This window comes from Tursiops truncatus, chromosome 16, assembly GCF_011762595.2.
Source record: "Tursiops truncatus isolate mTurTru1 chromosome 16, mTurTru1.mat.Y, whole genome shotgun sequence".
Lineage (NCBI taxonomy): Eukaryota > Metazoa > Chordata > Mammalia > Artiodactyla > Delphinidae > Tursiops > Tursiops truncatus.
In genome coordinates, this window is record NC_047049.1 from 56,381,680 (window position 1) to 56,407,337 (window position 25,658).

At 40.9% G+C, this 25,658-nt stretch overlaps 1 protein-coding gene across 1 annotated transcript in view; it reads right to left on the reverse strand.

Annotated features, from left to right (window-relative positions):
• LRMDA (leucine rich melanocyte differentiation associated) overlaps window positions 1-25,658 on the reverse strand; it is a 1,127,525-nt gene that overhangs the window by 338,424 nt on the left and 763,443 nt on the right. The gene's annotated exons all lie outside the window — the stretch shown is intronic.

Here is a 25,658-nt window from a genome sequence, read left to right on the forward strand (position 1 = left end):
CTAAGCCCGTGCGCCACAACTACTGAGCCTGCACTCTAGAAACCACGAGCCACAACTACTGAAGCCCGTGTGCCTAGAGCCCGTGCTCTGCAACAAGAGAAGCCACCACAATAAGAAGCCCGTGCACTGCAGGGAAGAGTAGATCCCACTCAACACAATTAGACAAAGTCCGCACGCAGCAACAAAGACCCAACACAGCCATAAATAAATAAATAAATAAATTTGAAAAAAAAAAGATGAGGTTATGATGGAGCAGGGTGAACCCTTAACCCAATACAACTGGTATCGTTATAAAAAGACGATGTGAGAACACAAAGAGGAAGCCATGTGAAGAGACCCACAGGAAGGAGAGCTAGGCATGATGCATCTATAAGTGAAGTGAAAACAAGACTTCCCAGCTACCACCAGAAGTTAGGAAGAGGCAAAGGATTCTACCCAGAGTCTTAGAGGGACCATGGCCCTGCTGACACTTTGATTTCACACTTCTAGCTTCCAGAATTGCGACAGAATACTTTCCTGTTGTTTTAAGCCACCCACTTTGTGGTACTTTGCTATGGCAGCCCTAAAAAGCCAGTACAAAGATTGATTACAATAAAAAGAATCAAGGTAACATTTCTTTTTTTTCTTTTTTCTTTTGCCCTACCCAGGTACGTGGGGAGTTTCTTGCCTTTTGGGAGGTCTGAGGTCTTCTACCAGCGTTCAGTGGGTGTTCTGTAGGAGTTGTACCACGTGTAGATGTATTTCTGGTGTATCTGTGGGGAGGAAGGTGATCTCCGCGTCTTACTCTTCCGCCATCTTCCTCAACTCCCTCCAAGGTAACATTTCTGAGCATTGCTAGACAGTAGGTTCTACACTGAGCATGTTCTAGGCATAAGCACATGGAATTTTCACAACTATCTTATGAAGTTAGGACTCTTACTCCTACTTTATAGATGAGGAAACAGGGCTGATCGAGGCTAACAGTCCCAAAGTTACAGAGCTGGGGAGTGGCAAGCCTCTCTGGTACTGGGGGCACACACTTCATTCCTCCAAACACCACACTATAAGCCTGATGAGGGCAGGGAGGTGGCAGTGTTATTCACCAGGGTATCCCCCAACTGTGCTGCCCAGAGCACAAGGGCTCCTCTGCCACAAGTGTAGCAAGCCAATGACTGTAGGGGTCACCCAGCAATCCACTTGCACTTCATCCCACACTACTCTGTGTTCATGTTTCAGATTTTCAGTTCGCACACGAGATGTTTAAACTAAGTTTCCTGATGGTAGAAAAAAAAAGTTTTAAAACCATTGCTAGACAGAGTAAAATTCATCTCCATAGAAGAATTCCAGATGATATATACAGAAGGGATGACATAATTTGAAAATTACCATCCTGCAACCTGTAATGAAATAATGGACCTATGTCACCACCAGGGAAAGATGCTCAAACATTAGGTGAAAGGTTGATTGGGAACTTTAAAATGAAAGAAGCTGGCTGAAGCTATCTGAACCTACTGATCAGATATTAATTATGTGTCTGGTGACGTGACACAATAGGAAGCGTACAGCACCACGTGCAAAAACATGCACTTGAATCTAAGCAATCCCTTGGGGTACACCAGGTTAAAGAAGGTGCACAGGATAGAAGATCAGGTTAAACGACACGGCAAGGAAGCAACCAGACAGAAGCAAAGTGGTTTGTTCCCAAGGACACATGATTCCATTCCTCAAAAATCCTAATGCACAAAGACTGAGAGAAACAGAGAGACAGAGAGAGAAAGGATGGAAAAGAAGAGAAGGGAAACTTTTAGAACCTAATAGAGATCAAAGAGACAGAGCAACCAAATACAGTGTGTAAACCTTGTTTGGATTCTGATTCAAGCAAACTCAATGCAAAAAAGTTATTTTTGAGACAACTGGGAGAATCAGAATATGGACTGGGTATTAGAAAATACAATGGAATCACTGTTAATTTTTTTTAGTTGAGATAATGACATGGTGATTTCGTTTAAGGGGAAAATGGTCCTTATCCATTAGAGAAGCTTAGTGAAGTACACAGGACACAACAACATGATATTTGGGCTGAGACTAGAAGAAAGAAGAAAAAATCATGGCCTCTGCCCTGAAACCCAAGTGAGCAGCTGCTTTTGTTGAAAATCGGCCACCCAAATCCCCCAAAGTGACTATCTAGGGAGTGAACCACACTCCCTTTGCTCAGGGTGTGTCATTTTGAGAACTGCTTAGAGCTGCCTAAAACTTCTGTGTCAGCAAAGTGTCATGTCAGGGAGGAAAACATTCCTACCGAGACCCCTGGAGTGTTGACCTGGTTGGTGGAGCTCACCCCTCCTCTCCTGTAACACCTGTTTGTTCAGTTCAGGACCAAGACCACCATAAGTGTTATTACAAAATCAACCAGGGAAACATACCCTTCTATGTGTCTGTGTTTATGACATGTGGGGGGTCTTGGCAGAGTCCTTCTTGCCAAGTGTAAGTACTATTAGGGCGGCATTGCCACTACACATACTTCTTGATGTGTGGTCAGATGAAATAACTTATAGAAAATGCTTAAAACAGCTTGCTTGCAAAAAATGTTAGCCACCATCATCACCATTACTAATATGTTGTTGGTGTTGTACATGTTTGTCATTGAACATTTTCTGTGGGTTTCCTTTCTGCTGACTTTATTTGTCCAATTAGGAGAGTTAGGAAAGTAAGCTCAAGGATAAGGATATCCTTATGTATTTCTCTCTACCCTCCTCCTTGCCCTCCTCCATGCCTACCTGGGGCAGTGTTATGTACATAACAGGTCTGCAATAAATACCTGTTTAAAAGGCACCTGGGAGCTTCCCTGGTGGCGCAGTGGTTGAGAGTCCGCCTGCCGATGTAGGGGACACGGGTTCGTGCCCCAGTCCGGGAAGATCCCACATGCCACGGAGTGGCTGGGCCCGTGACCTGTGCTCCTCAACGGGAGAGGCTGCAACAGTGAGAGGCCCGCGTACTGCAAAAAAAAAAAAAGGCACCTGGGTGGGGAGACTAGTGGTACTTACCCCTTCAATGTAGGGTATGGGAACAAAAATGGGCATGAGAAGCAACAGACACAGTTAAATTCCTGGTGCTGTCACTTAGCGAGCTTGGTCATCTTGCTGAACATCTTGGAGCCTCAGTTTCCTAAAGTAAGTAAAATGGGGACCAACGTGCCGGCCTCAAAAGGCTGTGAGGACACAGATGGATTCCAACTTGGCTGCTGGCTCACCATGAGCCTTCTCTTCTCTAGATTGGGGATAGAGACTGCTAGCTAGGCCTCTCCAAGTATTAACTTCAAGGCCATGCATAGAGTAGATGTAGTTATCAACTGAATGTTTATGTCTCTTCCAGATTCATATGTGAAAGCCTAACCCCAGTGTGACAGTATTTGGACGTGGGGCTTTTAGGAGGTAATTAGGTCATGGGGTGGAGCCCTCAGGACTGCTGTTAGTGTTCCTATAAGAGACCAGACGCCTTGCTTTTCTCTCTCCACCGTGTGAGGAATCCAGGAAGAGAATTCCCACCATGTTGACGGAAAAAAAATGCACAACTTAAAAGTTGTGAGCTATGTTTTATCTGGGGACCTTACTGAGGACTACAGCCCAGGAGACAGGCTCTCAGATAGCTCTGAGGAACTGTTCCAAAGAGGTAAGGGAGGAGGCAGGAAATAAAAAAAATGTAGTAGAACATCAAAAGATTGCTGCTAATCACAAAAAACAGTTATCTCAAGTTAATAATTTTAGTGCGTTTCTACATATGGGAAGATGCAAGAGTCTGGGCTCACTGAAATTAGTCCTTTGATATGCATCTTAACAATCTTGGGCCTGTATACTCTTTTTCTCCATCCTGAATTCCCCTCAGGGCACACCATCAGGGGCAGCTGCAGGGGCTGATGGCTTGATGATGGCTACCTTCCTTGTTTACAGGAATAGCAGGCAACATTCTTTGTTTACTGAAACGGCAGGCAACATTTTTTGGTCCACAACCAGAACCAGACCACACCGGCACCCTGATACTGGACTTCCTGCTGCCAGAACTGTGAGAAAAAAATTCTGTTGTTTAAGCCATCCAGTCTAAGGTATCTTGGTATAATGGCCTGGATTTATAAATAGAGATGTACAGTAAGTAGGCATTCTTGCTCTCTCAAGTAGAAAGTTTTCAAATTTACGTTGGCGTCCCAGGCTGTCTCCCCCAGAGGCCCCGTGGCTCGGCTCTCTGGGCTCCACCCAGCCCTGCCCACTGGCAGCGGCACCAGACATTCATCACAGCCAATGGATGACTAAGGGGCTAAGGCAACGCCCGGTGTTCCCACTTTGAAAATGACAACATTGCAGAGACAAAGTTTCAACATGCTAAGAGCACGGAAGAGAAACCTACCAGAGTCAGAGGAGGGCGGGGGGAACCAGAAAACAGTATTTTAAGTTTCCTTACATTTTCAAAGTATAATCAGTTCTAATCCACATCTTACCACCAATTACTGATAACCTTAGATAACTCATTCCTTCTCTAGGCCTCAGTTTCCTCATGTGTAAAACCAAGAGTATTCTTAGCCTGAGCCTTTGACACCTATAGAATTCAGGGGTCTATGAACTTTGACGGGAAAGAAATTATTTTTATATATAAAAATATATTTATGTAAGTATTGATATAATATATAATTTGTATTATATAAAAAGACATGAAAGTTAATGGAAGTAACTTGTAAGGGAACTTTAACACTTTCTTTGATTATAAATGTAGGCACCAAAATATCATCAATAAGATATTTTCATGTCACATCACTGCAGAAATCTGAAATACTATTTACATTCACCACTGCTATGAAATTACGGTAGCTTTTAGACCTGCTTTTGGATCTTGTTATGTGTGTTAATAAGGAAGCAGATAAATTACTGTCATAAATTTGATTTTTAACTATTTTGACAATATTTCACTATACTTAGGTTGCTTCATAATCCCACATATTTGATTTTGTGCATTTAAAAATCATTAGTGTGAGAAGGGGGTCCATGGGTTTTTACTAGACTGTCAAAGGGATCCAGGCACCAAAAAGTTTAAGGACCCTGGAAGGGTCTCCAATCCTTCCAGCTATGATTCCACAAGTGGTTATTTGCAACCCACACTGCTGATACCTGTTATCTGTTCTCTGGCTTAAGTCTTGTTCATGCAGTTGGTTAAGCCTGCAGGTTCTAGAACCAGATTTCGTGGGTTCTAGTTTATATCTGCCCCTAACTGGCTATGTGACTTTGAGCAACTTTCCTGACCTCTCTGAGCCTAAGTTTCTTCCTTTATAAAGTGAGGATCATTCCATCAGCTTCTCTGGGGTTGTTGTAGAGATTAGTAATATACAAAAAAAAAAAAAAAAAAAGGTTAGTGCAGCACTCAGTTAATGATTACTGATGTTATTATTGTTAGGTTTAAAATATATTGGTATCTGGTTATTTTGAACTATATCACGTACAGGGACAAACTTCCTCCAAACAAAATCTATTATTATTCAGACCCTATGAAATATGTCATTTGATATTTCAATCCACAAAGAAGAGATAAATCAACAGAATAATGGAATAATTATAAATCATTGGGTTTCACCTCTATTTACTCTAAACTGTTATAGAGGAAATATACAAAAATGAGATACTTTGAAAAAGTCCACATCATCTTCATTTTACTAGAATTCCCTTTAGAATCCTCTTTGCTCTGGGATTGTATATGTTTTTCCCTTTGCTTAATTTCCTGCCTGCAGTTTGTATATAGAAACTGATAAGAAAGTCCTAATCTCAAACTAACTGTGTGTGAGATTTTGTGGATATGTCCTCAATGTAAATAATCCAATCTCTCCCCAACACACTGTTTCTGTCATAAGGCTATTTGTGATAATAACTAGAGCAGCCATTTAGAGACTTTTGTTCTCCATTAGAGGGGTGATATCTCGACTAGCAAGAATGGTTTTATTACTTTGCATAAACTTCTGTAGCTTAAAAGAGCAGTAGTAAAATTAGTTCAAGGCCCTTTATGACTTCTTTTGTTCTGCGAAGTTGGGGAGAAAAAACATCAGTGAGGTATGAAAAGGCTGTTTGTTTACAATCAGTACCCAGATCCTCTCCTTTTTCATAAAAGGAAAGGAAACCAGCAGGAGAATTACAATACCCAGCACCTCCCTGGGTCTCTCTGCATTCTCCACACTTGTGTATTAAGCAGCTAGGCAGCTGTTGAACAAGTACTATCAACAAAGCAATCTTCTAGCCCTTTGATTCAGGCTATTCATATCTTCTGCCTTGAAATAAAATGACTTTCACAATTAAAACACCGAAATCAATGCGGTATCTATTGTCATGTCTGCAGGAGAAAAGCTTTAATTACAGCCATAGTTAGATAACACAATCATTACACCTCCTTAATCTCAAATATAAAACCAGCACCCTCTGAGTACTCTGCCACCCTTTCTTTTTTCTTTTTTTTTCCTTTCTCTTCCCCCACCCCCCCAACGTGAGTGGCTTTTTATCTAAGCACTTCAATTTGCATGCCTTTGCTCGGAGGCAGTTCCCCATGATATGTTAATTGCAGATTGCTTTAAGTACTAAAAGATTAACATAAAACCCTTTGCAAACAAGCTAATAGTTTATGATAATTTTTGCATGGCCTTTGTCTGTCTATCACTGGATTGCCTCTAGCTGTAATTTTATAAAGAAGCTGTAAAATATCATTTAAACAAGTTCATTTACACATAATTATTACCAGAATCACATTACTCAATTTAGATACTCCAGCCTATTAACAATCCATGAACTAAAATGTAATTAAACTATTTTCCTTTTATGAACCTATTCATTACAATGTGTGGGAGACTGGATCTCTCAGTTTCACTGCAAATTTCAGCACTTTGTTGTTGAAATTGACAACTCTGGCACTCATTATGTGCTTTTAATTATATTAAAAGTATTGCAAGACAGCTCAGATAAAGAATATATTTAGAAAAGAATGCCTAGAAATGCCAAGATGGTGTCATCCCCAAATATATATTTATTTTTACTCATGCATTTTTTGGGGCCCTCTTAACAGTGAAAAATAAAATCAGTCCAGTTGTTTTGAGATTTTCATAGCTTCTCTTAGTAATCTTTGTAATTAAAACCAAGGATAAATATCTCATCTAATTAATTGTGTTTACTCATTTTTCCAGATTTCTACTTTTTTTTCAAAAACTATAGCTGTAATTATATCCAAATAAGTATATTCTCCAAGAATTTACATACAGACATACAATTACCTCATGTGAGGGATGCCATATTTAGGATTTGATTCAAAAACTGCTAAACAGCTTAATCTCTGATGCAAGCTTTACCCTGTGTGACAGCAACTGCATTAATTGGAAACATTTCATCTATTTTGAAAGAGGCAAGTTCCCTGCTTTTATTTGGTGTTGCTTACTGAGGTAACTCAAACTCTGTGGGTTAGAGTAGACCCAGAACAAACAACCTAAAACTGGGAGCTGTAAGACTGGCCACTGACGGACATCCAAGTCAACAGTAATGACACAGGGCATCCCAGTTTGGGTACCTGTGGAGCAGCTACCAAAGAGGAGCTCCACAAAATCCTGAGCCCAGCCTGGGTGACGCCCCCTCCTCCACCTACAAAGACAGACCTGGTACATGACTGTCCAAAGCTCTGCTTCCTCTCTCTACCCGCCTTAGAATGCTCAATCCCTTCTGCCTACTTTAATCTGGATGGTATTTATCTTTCATGGATTCAATCATGACTAACATTTTCCAGTAAGAACCTCTCCTGCCCTCCACAGTCTACACTGACGGAAGTCCTGGAGCACTGGGCGCCTGCGCAAGCACTTGGCATTCAGCACACATGTTTTTCCATAGGGAGCTATGTTGGCTATCTCTTGTCTCTTCAACCATCTATGTCTCTTTATACCTCTAATTACCTCTCTTGTACACCTCTCGTGGCCTAACAGTGTCTTATGCTTGGCCAGTGTTTAACTGAAATACTGTATATGCTGATAGACTGTAAAGCCAACCACTCTCCCTTTCTCAAAGAGCTATTATTATGTCTTCCTAGAAGAGTGGAAGATATGCCCAGGGATTCCTTGGCTGGCACTCTAATTTAACCACTCCTCCTTGGCGACAATCTCAAAGGAGAAATTCAGTTGATTACAAGGATAGCTTTGTAATTTGGCCAAGAGCTTCTTGAGAAACAAAAATCACCTTAAAACTTTCTGCGCCTTGGGAAATGAACTACTGCCTACCCTGCCTTCCAAAGTCTGAAGATCTGCAGTGGAAGCAAGACCCCTACTAAAGGAAAATACCAGTTGGTACAGTGTGCCCCTGTCAATGGAGCCAGCTGTCAATCACACTGGTGGAGGAGGGGAAGGAGGGAGAACACTGAGAAACTACATACTTTATTCTAAGACTCTTGTGTAGGGATAGATTTAGAACTATTATCTATATCTTTAAATAAACAGATAGACAAGCAAATTTAAAAGATCCATGGCCAGTGATTCAGTGTATTTTACTGTTAAAAACAAAACAGACCCAAAATGGAGTCATGTATGCTAAGCCTCATGTCACCAAAGTGAGACAACTTAATCAGTTTTGGCTGTCCCAGAAATCGAATCCTAAATGTCAATCAGGAACCACCTGATCAGCATTAGTTAGGTAATCTGCCCGATAGACCGCTGCCATTCCTAAAAGAGAGTAACCTTGCAATAATAAAGCTCTTTTTGTTTTTCTCCTAGCGTAACTTCCTTGTTTCTGCTCCCTTATGACCAGAGAAGTCTCGCATTTTGCAGAGCTCCTCAGAGCTCTTTTCTATCTGCTAGCTTCAACACTGCCTGATTCTTGAACAACTGAATGAAACCAATAAGATCTTTAAAATATACTCAGTTGCATTTTTTAATGTACTCATACAGTATGCATTCTTTTTTTAAATTAATTAATTTATTTTTGGCTGCCTTGGGTCTTCATTGCTGCACACGGGCTTTCTTTTCTTTAGTTGTGGTGAGTGGGGTCTACTCTTCGTTGCGGTGCGCGGGCCTCTCATTGCAGTGGCTTCTCTTGCTGTGGAGCACGGGCTCTAGGTGCACGGGCTTCAGTAGTTGTGGCTCGCGAGCTCAGTAGTTGTGGCGCACGGGCTTAGTTGCTCCGCGGCATGTGGGATCTTCCCGGACCAGGGTTCTAACCCCAGTGTCCCCTGCGTTGGCAGGTGGATTCTTAACCACTGTGCCACCAGGAAAGTCCCGCATTTTTTTTTTAATTTTGTTTTTTAACGTTACTGATACACTTACTGAGTTCACTCATTGGATAGACTAAATCCAAGGGGGCACACAGTAAGCAAAGTCACATCCCCACAGACACCCCAAATTCCTTTTTGCTATTTACTTCTCACAGAGTTTGATAGAACATAATCAGCTCTTGCTTATATGAAGAAATCCAGGCAAAGGCCTGAGGAATCCACACCCATCCTGTGACTCAGACACCAGGCAGAGGCATGTGATGGGCTTTCTATAATTCTTTTCCGTCAGCACACGTATTTCACTTATCTTGAACCTCACAGCCTTGTTTGTTTTATTCACCAGTGTACATGAAAGTCTGGCACGATGCCTAGCACATACAGACAACTCAATACATGTGTTAAAAGTTAAATTTATTGGTGGAAACTTAACGTACTAGTTGGGAATTTACTCCATGGTAGAGTCTTATCAGTACCAGGTACACCAAATACTGGTGCATTTCAAAGAAGTACAGATTTAAATGCTAGGATTAGATTATTAAGAGAAGTATCCAAAACTTGGAAATAAGTTTTCCCAGGGGACGGGGAAGGACAGAACATCCTTTCCATGGCATGCTGTGGCACTGTTTGACAGGTCCTCTCAAGGATTATTTAATTCCTCAGGAGATTATACTGATGTTTAGTGTTACTGCTCCCTACTTGATTACAGCCCAGACACAGTGAAATCACACGTTAAATTGTAGATTTTCATGCAGTTTTAAAAAAAAAAAAAAAGGTCCCCCAGGGTTAGGATCTTATTGCTTTATAGGGCATTGGTTAGTTTTGTATCTAACCTAAAACTCCTCATTTAACATTCTTTTTTCTCCTGAGTGCCTATAAATACCCAGCTCTACAAAGGCTGCTGGACTCACCTCTACCATATTACTAGTACCCTCATAACTGACTTAAATATATTAGTCATTTAAAATGATGATAAATGCGTTCATAGAGTATTTGTGTGAGTCTTTTTTTTTTAATTTTTTTTTTTGAAATTTACACATGACAGTGTCCTAGGACAGGGCTCAGCAACCTCTGTAAGGCTGAGGTGGCCCTACTCGTGCACAGGCCATGTCCTCCAAACTCTGACTTACATACATATAAGGGACAGCAGAGGACAGACATGTAAGGGGACAGAATGGCTGGCAGGCAGCTGATCCCCCCAAATCTTCACTGTCTGATAGGCAAAAGCATGAGGCTAAGGTCAACAGATACCCAAGAGAATTCCCCAAGAGAGGAAATGAAGGAGGATGGGGCCAGAGTAAAGAGTGGACAAGTAAACAGAGAAAAGACTTTGAAGGGATGTAGAGAGTATATGGTGGTGGGAGGGGCGTGAGGGGGACTCTGCTTTGATATTTATGCCTCATGACAAAGAAGTTCCTCATCCTTCTAAGAAGCAGTTGGACTCAATAATTCTGGAGGTCCTGTACAGTTCAAATATCAGGTATCTTAATGGTTTATTGATTCCACTTTAAGGGGTTTCTTTCTACTCCTACTTTCCCAGTGCCCTGGGATGTTCACAAAGAGCTTTCACACTCCCAGTTCCTCCCAAGGCTCCTGGTATGTGCCTCTTTGTATTTGGGGTTCACCTGGGCCCAGGATCTGCATAGACTCTGTCTTCTCTTTGTCCCGGCACAGGTTGTGCTCCTGTCCAGTCTCACACTGGCAGCTCCCCTGGGACTGTGTCTAACACCAATCCTCATAGAAAGAAACAAATGAACTTATTTGTAAGACAGAAGTAGAGTCACAGATGTAGAAAACAGATTTATGGTTACCAGGAGATAAGGGGGGGAGGGATAAATTGGGAAATTGGGAATAACATTTACACACTACTATATATAAAACAGAAAACTAGTAAGAACCTACTGTATAGTGCAGGGAACTCTACTCAATACTCTGTAATGGCCTATTTGGGAAAGGAATCTTAAAAAAGAGAGGATATATGCATATGTTTAACTGATTCATTTTGCTGTACACCTGAAACTAACACAACATTGTAAATCAACTACACTCCAATCAAAATTTAAAAAAGAAAGAGGGAAAGAAACTCTCTCCCAGTGTAGGAACAAGTATTCCCCAGAGCTGAGTGGATTTCCCTGTTGTTTTTAGCACTATGCCTCACAGCTCTTCTCACCCTCAATTCTCAGAACCCAGGGAAAATAAAAATGGGGACTTGAATCCACTGACTGGCCATGCCAGTGTCCACACACCCCACAGTGGGGCTGGAATCCACCTGGATGACCAAAGAGGAGACCTCAATTGTACATTACACTTTTCAAGTTCCCTGCGTACCTGCCTGGCTCAAGAACATACTGCCTCTTGGATATCTATCAGTTGTAGGCAGCTAACTACATTCCACTCCACGCCTGGGGGAGAGTTTCAACCTCAAACAACTTTATTTAAACCATTTCTTACTTAACATGTTTTTCTCAGTGCTTCAAATCCAATCACTCCCCGCGTTGCAGGGAAGAACTGCTACAGGACAAAAAAACCAACACAACCTGTTTTTATTTTAATATCTTCCGGGTCTCTCGGCATTGCCATCATTTGGGCTGTCAGCCCTTCACTGCCCGAGGTGGCTTCCCGCTCTCTGCAGACAGTCTGCCTCCCCACTAATGGCACTGTTCGGGCGAGGGGGAAATGCAATTTTCCACTCCATTACAAGCACTGTGTAAAAGGACCTCTTTTCCTCACTGCACACAGATAAGGACCTAATGAAATTCCATTCACTAAGTATTACAATAGCCAACTCCACTCCAAATACAGGCATTCTCAGTGCCTGCCAGACACCCACTCCAGGAGCAATTGCCACTGAACGTCCCTGGATTGGATCCCATCAGGATGAAAAACTCCAGGGTACGCAGGGAGAGACTCTGGGAGAAGGGAAGCTAACACACATGGCAGCAAATCCATGTCTTTGGCTCTTCCTTGTTAATCGTTACACCTGGATGGTGTTGCTTGTGGACTCTGGTAGAAACCTGAAATTCTTGTGTTTGGAAACAGCAATCGTGGGAGAGCCAAAGTACCCCCTAAGAGACCTGGACATCACATAACATGACCTACAGAAAGAGGTAACGAAAGTGAGAAAAGAGAGGGAATGCACAGTTTGCATTCTAAAATAGGAAGTAAAAACAGACGAGGTTCCTAGTGAGGGTGTGACTCTCATGAAAGCTTACTGGAAACATGAAAACTACTTCTTCATATTCTCGCATTGTTCTATCCTTATCCCCTTCCTACCTATATCCCTTTCCCAGTGTATTTTTCATTGATTCATAGTAAAGCAATACAAAAGGTAATGGAAAATAAGATTCCCTCTTCTCCTTCATTCACAGTGTCAATGTCCTCGTGGTTCTCTGGGGTCCCCAGGGCTGTGCCCTGTCCTCCCTGACTACAATGCTCTCCATCTATAAGCAGCTCTGGATGTGTCCCACACCACAACTTATCACTCTCATCCCCGTGCCCTCCAGCTTCTATTCTGTCACCAAGTACTACATGTCACTAGAGAAGGCCTGATGAAGGTCTAGTCTAAGAACAAATCAAGAGGCCACTCTGAACACACAAGGCCTTGGCTTCCAAGAATTCATTGTTAATGTTAATTCAAAGGTACAGTTTCTATGTATAAGGGATGCAATTTGAGGACTTTCTGTGAAATGTCTTCAATTATGTCACAAAGGTGCTCCTAGATCTCAACTGAGCCACATAATTATGCCATGAGGAAGGCAGAAAAATATAGTCTAATAGCATACATATTAATATATTCATTTTGTACATAAACTGTATTTATACCCATATAAATAAATTTACATTTTAAAACATCTATTTTATATCATCATTTCCCATTCTCATTTGCTCCCTCAAAGGCAATGACTTTAATGTGTTCTGTGTGGATCTTTTTATCATATGAATTCTTGAAAAATGCACTTTTTTCACTTTATACTATGTTTCAGGATACACCCATGTTATTACATGTTACTACAGGTCACTTCATTTGTTCTGACTGCTGTATAATGTTCCACTGAAAATACATAGGACAGTTTCAGGGTTCTGATATTAAAAATAATAATTCCAAGGACTTTATTCAGATGTTTCTTGTTGTACATGGGTCACAGTGGAATCTCTGGGTCATGAAATATATTAATAGTCAATTTTAGGTAAATAATTTTCCAAAGCACAGTACCAATTTGTAATTCCAACAGCAATATATAAGGGTTCCCACAGATCCACATGCTAACAGTTAACTTTAAAAATGTTTTCCAGGCACATATGTGAAAAATCTTATTGGATTTTCTTTATAATTCCCTAATCATTAATAAGCATATCTCTTGCCATGTTAATTTGTCATAAATATTTCGTCCTCTGCAAAAACTTCTCTAACTTTTGTTCACTATTCCATTGAGTTGTTGGTAGTTCTTTTTTATTCATGTACAGGAGGTTTTCTTTTTTTTCTTTTTTTATCTTTGGCTGCTTTGGGTCTTCGTTGCTGCACGTGGGCCTTCCTTAGTCGTGGCGAGCAGGGGCTATTCTTTGTTGCAGTGCGCAAGCTTCTCATTGTGGTGGCTTCTCTTGTCATGGAACACGGGCTTTGGGTGCGCAGGCTTCAGTAGTTGTGGCACACGGGCTCCGTAGTTGTGGCTTACGGGCTCTAGAGTGCAGGCTCAGTAGTTGTGGTGCACAGGTTTAGTTGCTCCGCAGCATGTGGGCTCTTCAGGGACTGGGGCTTGAACCTGTGTCCCCTGCATTGGCAGATGGACTGTTAACCACTGAGCCACTAGGGAAGTCCAGGAGTTCTTGATATACTCTTACTACTGATCCATTATCAAATGTGTATACTGAGAATATCTTCTCCTAGTTTGTAACTTGTCATTCCCATTTTGTAAGATGTCTTTTGATTAACGAGTCTCTTCATTTTAAGAGACCAAAACTTAACAATCTTTTCTCTCATAGTCAAAACTTCTTATGTCTTTCCTTAAAAAAATCTTGCTGTAGTCCTCTTCAAGATGGCGGAGGAGTAAGACATAGAGATCACCTTCCTCCCCACAGATACATCAAAAATACATCTACATGTGGAACAACTCCTACATAACACCTACTGAATGCTGGCAGAAGACCTCAGACTTCCCCAAAGGCAAGATACTCCCCACGTACCTGGGTAGGGCAAAAGAAAAAAAAAAAATGGAGACAAAAGAATAGGGATGGGACCTGAACCTCTGGGAGGGAGCTGTGAAGGGGGGAACGTTTCCACAGACTAGGAAGCCCCTTCACTGGCAGAGACGAGAGGTAGTGGGGGGCGGGAAGCTTCAGAGCCACGGAGGAGAGCGCAGCAACAGGGGTGCGGAGGGCAAAGCGGAGAGATTCCCACACAGAGGATCGGTGCCGACCAGCACTCACCAGCCCGAGAGGCTTCTCTGCTCACCCACTGGGACGGTTTGGGGCTAGGAGCTGAGGCTCAGGCTTCGGAGCTCAGATCCCAGAGAGAGGACTGGGGTTGGCTGCACGAACACAGCCTGAGGAGGGCTAGTGTACCACAGCTAGCCAGGAGGGAGTCCGGGAAAAAGTCTGGAACTGCCTAAGAGACATGAGACCGTTGTTTCGGGGTGCACGAGGAGAGGGGATTCAGAGCACCACCTAAACGACCTCCAGATGGGCTTGAGCTGCGGTTATCAGCACGGACCCCAAAGACGGGCATGAAACACTAAGGCTGCTGCTACCGCCACCAAGAAGCCTGTGTGCGAGCACAGGTCACGATCCACACCTCTCCTCACGGGAGCCTATACAGCCCACCACTGTCAGGGTCCTGTGATCCAGGGACAACTTCCCCGGGAGAACACACGGTGCGCCTCAAGCTGGTGCAACGTCACACCGGCCTCTGTCGCTGCAGGCTCGCCCCACATTCCGTACCCCTTCCTCCACCCAGCCTGAGTGAGCCAGAGCCCCCTAATCAGCTGCTACTTTAACCCCATCCTGTCTGGGCAAAGAACAGACACCCTCAGGCGACCTACACGCAGAGGCGGGTCCAAATTCAAAGCTGAACCCCAAGAGCTGTGCGAACAAAGAAGAGAAAGGGAAATCTCTCCCAGCAGCCTCAGGAGCAGCAGATTAAGTCTCCACAATCAACTTGATGTACCCTGCATCTGTGGAACCTGAATAGACAACGAATCATCCCAAAGCTGAGGAGGTGGATTTTGGGAGCAACTATAGACTTGGGGTTTGCTTTCTGCATCTAATTTGTTTCTGGTTTTATGTTTATCTGAGTTTAGTATTTAGAGCTTATTATTATTGGTAGATTTGTTTATTGATTTCGTTTCTCTTTCCCTTTTTTTTATTTTATATATATATATGTTTTTCCTATTTCTCTTTTTGTGAGTGTGTATGTTTTTTTCTGTTTATTTGTTTTTTAATATGTAAAAATCCTTTATTGTTGAGGTGTGGAGAAACATCATATTTTTTGGATGCTACAGAAACACCAGGGCAATCTATAGTCTATGCCTGCAGGAACTGGGGATGTATGTGTATACTTCTAAGTGTGATTTTCCCCGTATAGCTTTGCTTTTACCATTTGTCCTAAGGTTCTGTCTGTGCTTTTTTTTTTTTTTAAGTATAATTTTTAGCACTTCTTACCATTGGTGGATTTGTTTTTTGGTTTGGTTGCTCTCTTTCTTCATTTATTTTATTTTTTAATTACTTTATTTTTTTATTTTTAACAATATATTTTAATTTTTATTTTAGTAATATCACTTCTTTTCTTTTCTTTCTTTCTTTCCTTTTTTTCCCTTCCTTCATTCCTTCCTTTCTTCCTTTCTTTTTTTCCTCCCTTTTCTTCTGAGCCGTGTGGCTGACAGGGCCTTGGTGCTCTGGCTGGGTGTCAGAACTGAGCCTCTGAGGTGGAAGAGCTGAGTTCAGGACATCAGTCCACCAGAGACCTCCCGGCTCCATGTAATATCAAACGGTGAAAGCTCTCCCAGAGATCTCCAACTCAACGCTAAGACCCAGCTCCACTCAACAACCAGCAAGCTACAGTGCTGGACACCCTATGCCAAACAACTAGCAAGACAGGAACACAGCCCCACCCACTAGCAGAGAGGCTGCCTAAAATCATAATAAGGTCACAGACACCCCAAAACACACCACTGGATGTGGTCCTGCCCACCAAAAAGACAAGATCCAGCCTCATGCACCAGAACACAGGTACCAGTCCCCTCCACCAGGAAGCCTACATAAGCCACTAAACCAACCTTACCCACTGGGGGCAGACACCAAAAACAATGCGAACTACAAACGTGCAGCCTGCGAAAAACAGACCCCACACAGAGTAAGTTAAGCAAAATGAGAAGACAGAGAAATATACAGCAGATGAAGGAGCAAGGTAAAAACCCACCAGATAAAACAAATGAAGAGGAAATAGGCAAAAGAATTCAGACTAATGATGGTAAAGATGATTCAAAATCTTGGAAATAGAATGGAGAAAATACAAGAAACATTTAACAAGGACCTAGAAGAACTACAGAGCAAACAAACAATGATGAACAACACAATAAATGAAATTTAAAATTCTCTACAAGGAATCAATTGCAGAAAAACTGAGGCAGAAGAACGGGTAAGTAACCTGGAAGATAAAAGGGTGGAAATAACTACCGCAGAGCAGAATAAAGAAAAAATAATGAAAAGTATCGAGGACAGACTCAGAGATATCTGAGATAACATTAAACGCACCAACATTCAAATGATAGGGGTCCAAGAAGAAGAAGAGAAAAAAAGGGACTAAGAAAATATTTGAAGAGATTACAGTTGAAAACGTTCCTAATATGCGAGAGGAAATAATCAAATCCAGCAAGTGCAGAGAATCCCACACAGGATAAATCCAAGGAGAAACATGCCAAGACACATATTAATCAAACTATCAAAAATTAAATACAAAGAAAAAATAGTAAATGCAGTAAGGGAAAAACAACAAATAACATACAACGGAATTCCCAGAAGGTTAGCAGCTGATCTTTCAACAGAAACTCTGCAAACCAGAAGGGAGTGGCAGGACATATTTAAAGTGATGAAAGGGAAAAACCTACAGCCAAGATTACTTCACCCAGCAAGGATCTCATTCAGATTCGATGAAGAAATTAAAACCTTTACAGACAAGCCAAAGGCAAGAGAATTCAGCACCACCAAACCAGCTTTACAACAAATGTGAAAGGGACTTCTCTAGGCAGGAAACACAGAGAAGGAAAAGACCTACAATAACAAACCCAAAACAATTAAGAAAATGGTAATAGGAACATACCTATCGATAATTATCTTAAATGTAAATGGATTAAATGCTCCCACCAAAAGACACAGATTGGCTGAATGGATACAAAAACAAGACCCATATATATGCTGTCTACAAGAGACCCACTTCAGACCTAGGGACACATACAGACTGAAAGTGAGGGCATGGAAAAAGATATTCCATGCAAATGGAAATCAGAAGAAAGCTGGAGGGCTTCCCTGGTGGCGCAGTGGTTAAGAGTCCGCCTGCCGATGCAGGGGACATGGGTTCTTGCCCCGGTCGGGGAAGATTCCACAGGCCGCGGAGCAGCTGGGCCCACGGGCCATAGGCGCTGAGCCTGTGCATCCAGAGCCTGTGCTCCGCAACGGGAGAGGCCACAGCAGTGAGAGGCCCATGTACCGCCAAAAAAATAAATAAATAAAAGAAAGCTGGAGTAGCAATTCTTATATCAGACAAAATAGACTTTAAAATAAAGACTATAATAAAAGACAAAGAAGTACACTACATAATGATCAAGGGATCAATCCAAGAAGAAGATATAAGAATCGTAAATATTTATGCACCCAACACAGGAGTACCTCAATACATAAGGCAAATGCTAATAGCCCTAAAAAGGGAAAACGACATTAACACAATAATAGTACGGAACTTTAACACCCCACTTTCACCAATGGACAGATCATACAAAATGAAATTGAATAAGGAAACACAAGCTTTAATATTTTTTTCCTCTTACACTTTTTTTTTAACATCTTTATTGGAGTACAATTGCTTTACAATGTTGTGTTAGTTTTATGCTGTGCAACAAAGTGAATCAGCTATATGCATATGTATATCCCCATATCCCCTCCCTCTTGCAACTCCTTCCCACCCTCCTTATCCCACCCCTCTAGGTGGCTGCAAAGCACTGAGCTGACCTTCCTGTGCCATGCAGTTGCTTCCCACTAGCTATCTATTTTACATTTGGTAGAGGAAACACAAGCTTTAAATGACACATTAAACAAGATGGACTTAATTGACATTTATAGGACATTTCATCCAAAAACAACGGAATACACTTTCTTCTCAAGTGCTCACGGAACATTCTCCTGGATAGATCATATCTTGGGTCACAAATCAAGTCGTGGTAAATTTAAGAAAATTGAAATCGTACCAAGTATCTTTTCCGACCACAACACTAAGAGACTAGATAACAATTACAGGAAAAAATCTGTAAAAAATAAAAACACATGGAGGCTAAACAACATGCTACTAAATAACCAAGAGATCACTGAAGAAGTCAAAGAGGAAATAAAAAAATACCTAGAAATGAATGACAATGAAAACACGATGACCCAAAACCTATGAGATGCTGCAAAAGCAGTTCTAAGAGGGAAGTTTATAGCAATACAATCCTACCTCAAGAAACAAGAAACATCTCAAATAAACAACCTAACCTAACACTTAAAGCAATTAGAGAAAGAAGAACAAAAAAACCCCTATGTTAGCAGAAGGAAAGAAATCATGACGATCAGATCAGAAATAAATGAAAAAGAAATGAAGGAAACAATAGCAAAAATCAACAAAACTAAAAGCTGGTTCTTTGGGAAGATAAACAAAATTGATAAACCATTAGCCAGACTCATCAAGAAAGAAAGGGAGAAGACTCAAATCAATAGAATTAGAAATGAAAAAGGAGAAGTAACAACAGACACCGCAGAAATACAAAGGATCATGAGAGACTACTACAAGCAAGTATATGCCAAAAAAATGGACAACCTGGAAGAAAAGGACAAATTCTTAGAACAAAACAACCATCCAACACTGAACCAGGAAGAAATAGAAAATATAAACAGACCAATCACAAGCACTGAAATTGAAACTGTGATTAAAAATCACCCAAGAAACAAAAGTCCAGGACCAGAGGTCTTCACAGGCAAATTCCAGCAAACATTTAGAGAAGAGCTAACACCTATCCTTCTCAAACTCTTCCAAAATATAGCAGACGGAGGAACCCTCCCAAACTCATTCTACGAGGCCACCATCACCCTCATACCAAAACCAGACAAAGATGTCACAAAGAAAGAAAACTACAGGCCAATATCACTGATGAACATAGATGCAAAAATCCTCAACAAAATACTAGCAAACAGAATCCAACAGCACATTAAAAGGATCCTACACCATGATCAAGTGAGGTTTCTCCCAGGAATGCAAGGATCCTTCAATATACACAAATGAATCAATGTGATAAACCATATTAACAAACTGAAGGAGAAAAACCATATGATCATCTCAATAGATGCAGAAAAAGCTTTTGACAAAATTCAACACCCATTTAGGATAAAAACCCTCCGAAGTAGGAATAGAGGGAACTTACCTCTACATAATAAAGGCCATATATGACAAACCCACAGCCAACATTGTCCTCAATGGTGAAAAACTGAAACCATTTCTTCCAAGATCAGGATAAAGACAAGGTTGCCGACTCTCACCACTATTATTCATCATAGTTTTGGAAGTTTTAGCCACAGCAATCAGAGAAGAAAAAGAAATAAAAGGAATCCAAATCAGAAAAGAAGAAGTAAAACTGTCACTGTTTGCAGATGACATGATACTATACAAAGAGAATCCGAAAGATGGTACCAGAAAACTACTAGAGCTAATCAATGAAGCTGGTAAAGCAGCAGGATACAAAAGTAATGCACAGAAATCTCTTGCATTCCTATACACTAATGATGAAAAATCTGAAAGAGAAATGAAGGAAACACTTCCATTTACCATTGCAACAAAAAGAATAAAATACCTAGGAATAAACCTACCTAAGGAGAGAAAAGACCTGTATGCAGAAAAATTAAGACACTGATGAAAGAAATTAAAGATGATACAAACAGATGAAGAGATATACCATGTTCTTGGATTGGAAGAATCAACATTGTGAAAATGACTCTACCACCCAAAGCAAGCTACATATCAATGCAATCCCTATCAAACTACCAATGGCATTTTTCACAGAACTAGAACACAACATTTCACAATTTGTATGGAAATACAAAAGACCCTGAATAGCCAAAGCAATCTTGAGAAAGAAAAACATAGCTGGAGGAATCAGGCTCCCTGACTTCAGACTACACTACAAAGCTACAGTAATCAAGACAGTATGGTACTGGCACAAAAACAGAAAGATAGATCAATGGAACAGGATAGAAACCCCAGAGATAAACCCATGCACATATGGTCACCTTATCTTTGATAAAGGATGCAAGAATATACAATGGAGAAAAGACAGCCTCTTCAATAAGTGGTGCTGGGAAAACTGAACAGCTACATGTAAAAACATGAAATTAGAACACGCCCTAACACCATACACAAAAATAAACTCAGAATGGATTAATGACCTAAATGTAAGGCCAGACACTATCAAACTCTTAGAGGAAAACATAGGCAGAGCACTCTATGACATAAATCACAGCAAGATCCTTTTTGACCCACCTCCTAGAGAAATGGAAATAAAAACAAAAATAACAAATGGGACCTAATGAAACTTAGAAGCTTTTGCACAGCAAAGGAAACCATAAACAAGACGAAAAGACAACCCTCAGAATGGAAGAAAATATTTGCAAATGAAGCAACTGACAAAAGATTAATCTCCAAAATATACTAGCAGCTCATGCAGCTCAATACCAAAAGACAAACACCCCAATCCAAAAATGGGCAGAAGACCTAAATAGCCATTTCTCCAAAGAAGATATACAGATTGCCAACAAACGCATGAAAAGATGCTCAACATCACAAATCATTAGAGAAATGCAGATCAAAACTACAATGTGGTATCACCTCACATTGGTCAGAATGGCCATCATCAAAAAATCTACAAACAATAAATGTTGAAGAGGGTGTGAAGAAAAGGGAACCCTCTTGCACTGTTGCTGGGAATGTAAATTGATACAGCCAATATAGAGAACAGTATGGAGGTTCCTTAGAAAACTAAAAATAGAACTACCATATGACCCAGCAACCCCACTACTGGGCATATACCCTGAGAAAACCATAATTCAAAAAGAGTCATGGACCACAATGTTCACTGCAGCTCTATTTACAGTAGCCAGGACATGGGAGCAACCTAAGTGTCCATCGACAGATGAACGGATAAAGAAGATGTGGCACGTATATACAATGGAATATTACTCAGCCATAAAAAGAAACAAAGCTGAGTTATCTGTAGTGATGTGGATGGACCTGGAGACTGTCATACAGAGTGAAGTAAGTCAGAAAGAGAAAAATAAATACCATATGCTAACACAGATATATGGCACCTGAAAAAAAATGGAAAAGGTTCTGAAGGACCTAGTGGCAGGACTTCAATGAAGACACCGATGTAGAAAATGGACTTGAGGACTCGGGGAGGGAGAAGGGTAAGCTGAGAGGACGTGAGAGAGTGGCATGGACATATATACACTACCACATGTAAAACAGATAGCTAGTGAGAAGCAGTCGCATAGCACAGGGAGATCAGCTCAGTGTTTTGTGACACCTAGAGGGGCGGGATAGGGAGTGTGGGAGGGAGACGCAAGATGGAGGAGATACGGGGATATATGTATATGTGTAGCTGATTCACTTTGTTATAAAGCAGAAACCAACACACCTTTGTAAAGCAATTATACTCCAATAAAGATGTTAAAAATATATATATCTTGCTGTTTCATGCTCATGTATTTTTAATTTATGTAGGTCATATTGTTATGTGTTACCTTTCTTTTGTCACAGAAGTCTTATGTTTATAAGATTCATTGTATTGTGATATGTACATCTACTCTGCTGCCCCTGATTGCTGTGGATACACCGTATTTTATCACCTACTCTCACTTACACCCATTTTAAACCAAGCAATTTATAATGTGATGAATTCACAAAACCTCCTAATTTCCCTTTTCCCAAGAAAAAAGTCCTCAAGTAGAATTGGGATGTGGCTAACTTCTGAGGTAGAAGAAGAACGATTACCACTCTATACTTTTATAATGTCCTTTCACGCACTTAAAAAAATGCTTTTAATTACCCCCAAATGTGACAGACACACACATTTTTTAAAAGAATCTACTACTTCGCCCACATTTTGACAAACAGATTTCATCTCCTGTGCCAGCACCTATCATTTGATAACGGCCATCTAGAGAGCTCTGCTGAAAGGATGCTGCCGCTATTTGAGCTCAGGTAGAAAGAGCACCATGATGAGTTAGCAATCCCCGCCGGGGGCTTGGGAATGGCAGCAGGCACTTTGCACTGTCATCTCAGGTAGAGTAAGGTGCAGCTTCTTCAATCCCTCAACACAAACCTTGCCACTTCCTAGAAGCCAAGAAAAGCCAAACCCTCACGTGCTCAGCCCACTGTTTAAATCAAAAACAGTGTCTCCTTTACTCTCTGGTCCCTGCTCAAGCAAAGGCCTAAAATAACAGACTGATACGAGAAACAGCTCAAGCCCATGTCGTTGCATCTTGGCTGATGTCCCCGAACCATCACCTTACACACACCATTTCTCACCCAAATGCTTCTAATTTACCATTTTAACTGGCTGTGAGATGATATTTTAGAATTAGGTTTCTGAAAGAAGAAAAGTGGGCCGGTTGTAAGAAGAGCTGCAAGGACACTGATTTTCTTTCTCACCTCTGGCCCCATTAGTTATGCAGCAGGTGGGTCTGTTTAATCCAGGCAGAATTCACTGAGAGCTCTGGTGTTTCCAGCACTGCACTCAACTTCAACGGCAGAAAATCAAAGCTACAGAATCACCAAGTACAGCTCCTGGCACATCGTGAGCACCCAAAATAAGTATTACTTTCCTTTGCCTTTTTTTTCCTTGTGTTACTCAAAAGGATTTCAGTTCACGGGGGAAATGAGGTTTGCCCCATGCCTCAACCACCCTAATCAACAATTCTTCAGATGTTTAAGCATTCCTTACCAGGTGAAACAAAAAATGAGCTAATAAAGAAACATTATTTACATGCTAATCCCAATCATATACATGCTATTATATATAAAATAGATAATCAATAAGGACCTACTGCACAGGGAACTCTACTCAATATTCTGTAATGACCTACATGGGAAAAGAATCTGAAAAAGAGTAGATATATGTATATGTATAACTGAACCACTTTGCTGTACACCTAAAACTAATGCAACACTGTAAATCAACTATACTCCAATATAAAATAAAAAATTAAATAAAAAAAAAAGAAATGATATCCCAAGTTCATAGCAATGGTACTTGGTTGATAGAAGTCATACGGAGTAAATGGCTTGCGTAAAACAGGAACTCCATAAATATTTGGTTCAAGGGATACCTTACAGTAAAAACACCAAACGTTAATGTTAGAAGGGATAAGAGATTATTTAAACCAACCTCTTCATAGTACAGATGAGGAATTTTTTTTTTTTTTTTAATGCTATTTGACTTCTGGGACTGGAACTCCATTTTCCTTACTTCTAGTACGGTAGCCTTTATGCTATATTATGCTACACTTTATGGCCAAGCTTAAAGTCTCAGGAGAATTGCGCCTGGAAGCACTTAGGTGAAATTCCACCAGAGCCATACCTGTCCCCCTCACCGCCACAGGGCCATGATGTAACACATAACCCGGGCAGCTGGAATCCAGGCCCTGATCCAGGTAAATGTGTATGTAGTGCCCCTAACTTCGCATGACTTCCAAAGGCAATCCCCCCCGCCCCAGCTACGGTTTTAATTTTTAAAAATTGCTCCGCTTAGAGTATCTCTAAATTGTAAAAGCATTATCATTAACAGGTTATTTCAAATTGTCCCTGTCAGCTGGAGCTGGGGGAAGCTCCAACGAAGTTCCCCCAGTGAATAATAATTTGTTTCAAATTTTAAAGGACAAAACTTATTCTTGGCAGCCTCCTGTAGGGAGAAGAACTATTTCCAACGCTCTTTAATACATCTTGAAATAATTTATGAAACTTTACGCATATATTATTTCAGGAATGTGCATTTGCAGTCAAACAAAGAATAATTATTCACTGTTGGAGGAGCTTTTTGAAGGGACATTATCTTTCCTTTCATAGGTGATGGCTGAAAGAAACAATGTCTCAAAGCCACTTTCAGGTTAAAAAGCTCTACTTAGAAAATGAAAGCTAATTTGATTAGAAAAGATATTTAATTAACTACAGAGTCTGTAACTTTGCCATTGAGAAGAAATCCTGATGTCATGTGTTTGAATTTGAGGAGACAGCAGCTAAAGGAGATAATTACTTCTCCTTCTCAAGTGATACATGGTCCAATTTTATTAAACATGCAACCAAGGTCTTGAGTGAAATCACAAAGGCAGAATCTTCCATTCACAACACAATGTGGTCAAGGTGCACACCATGGTCTCCTAGTATATCTGGATAACCACTGACAGAAGGATATATCTTAGGTAATGAATGGTGTTATAGGTCCCAAAGCAAAGCGGGTCTTCAAATTAGCCAATGACATCCACATCAACACCTATTTTGTTTTTAAAGGCTGTGGTTGTAACTAAAGATAGTATTAAAAGGATGAGAAATTCTTGAGTATTGCTGATGATCACATATGCTAAGTTTAGGGTATATTTTTGGGGTGCAAAGACAGCACAACTCAGAAAATGATGATCCTCCTTGGTACATCCACGAAAGCATGAGCTCACAGAAAAAGAAGGAAAGGAGGTCAGATGGCTGACCCTAGAATAGTCAGCAATGGTGGACTGAAGGGCTGAATTTATGGACATTGCTGTGTTGCACCTTCCCCCGGCCCCCGCCGTTGCTCGACCAAGTCCTAGTGATTGCAAGGCCTGTGTCACTTCCACCTACATTGATCGGGATCTTTTACTATTTCGCTACTTCCACCACGGTTATGAGCACATTTCTTGGTGCAGGATCCCCGATATGGGTTACAGATTCTTAGTGGTCCCCAGAATGTAGTAAACAGGTTTTCTCAGAGCAAATTTCAGTCTCCAAAAATATCCAACAAATCACATATTCACTTGTGAATATACAAAGGCTAATGAAAACATGAAGCTTCTCTGCATTTTGGCTGAAATGATCATTAGTTCAGTGTGGACCTCTGGTTATCGCTTTCTTTGTGCCAGAAGGGCTAATTGACAACACTCATATT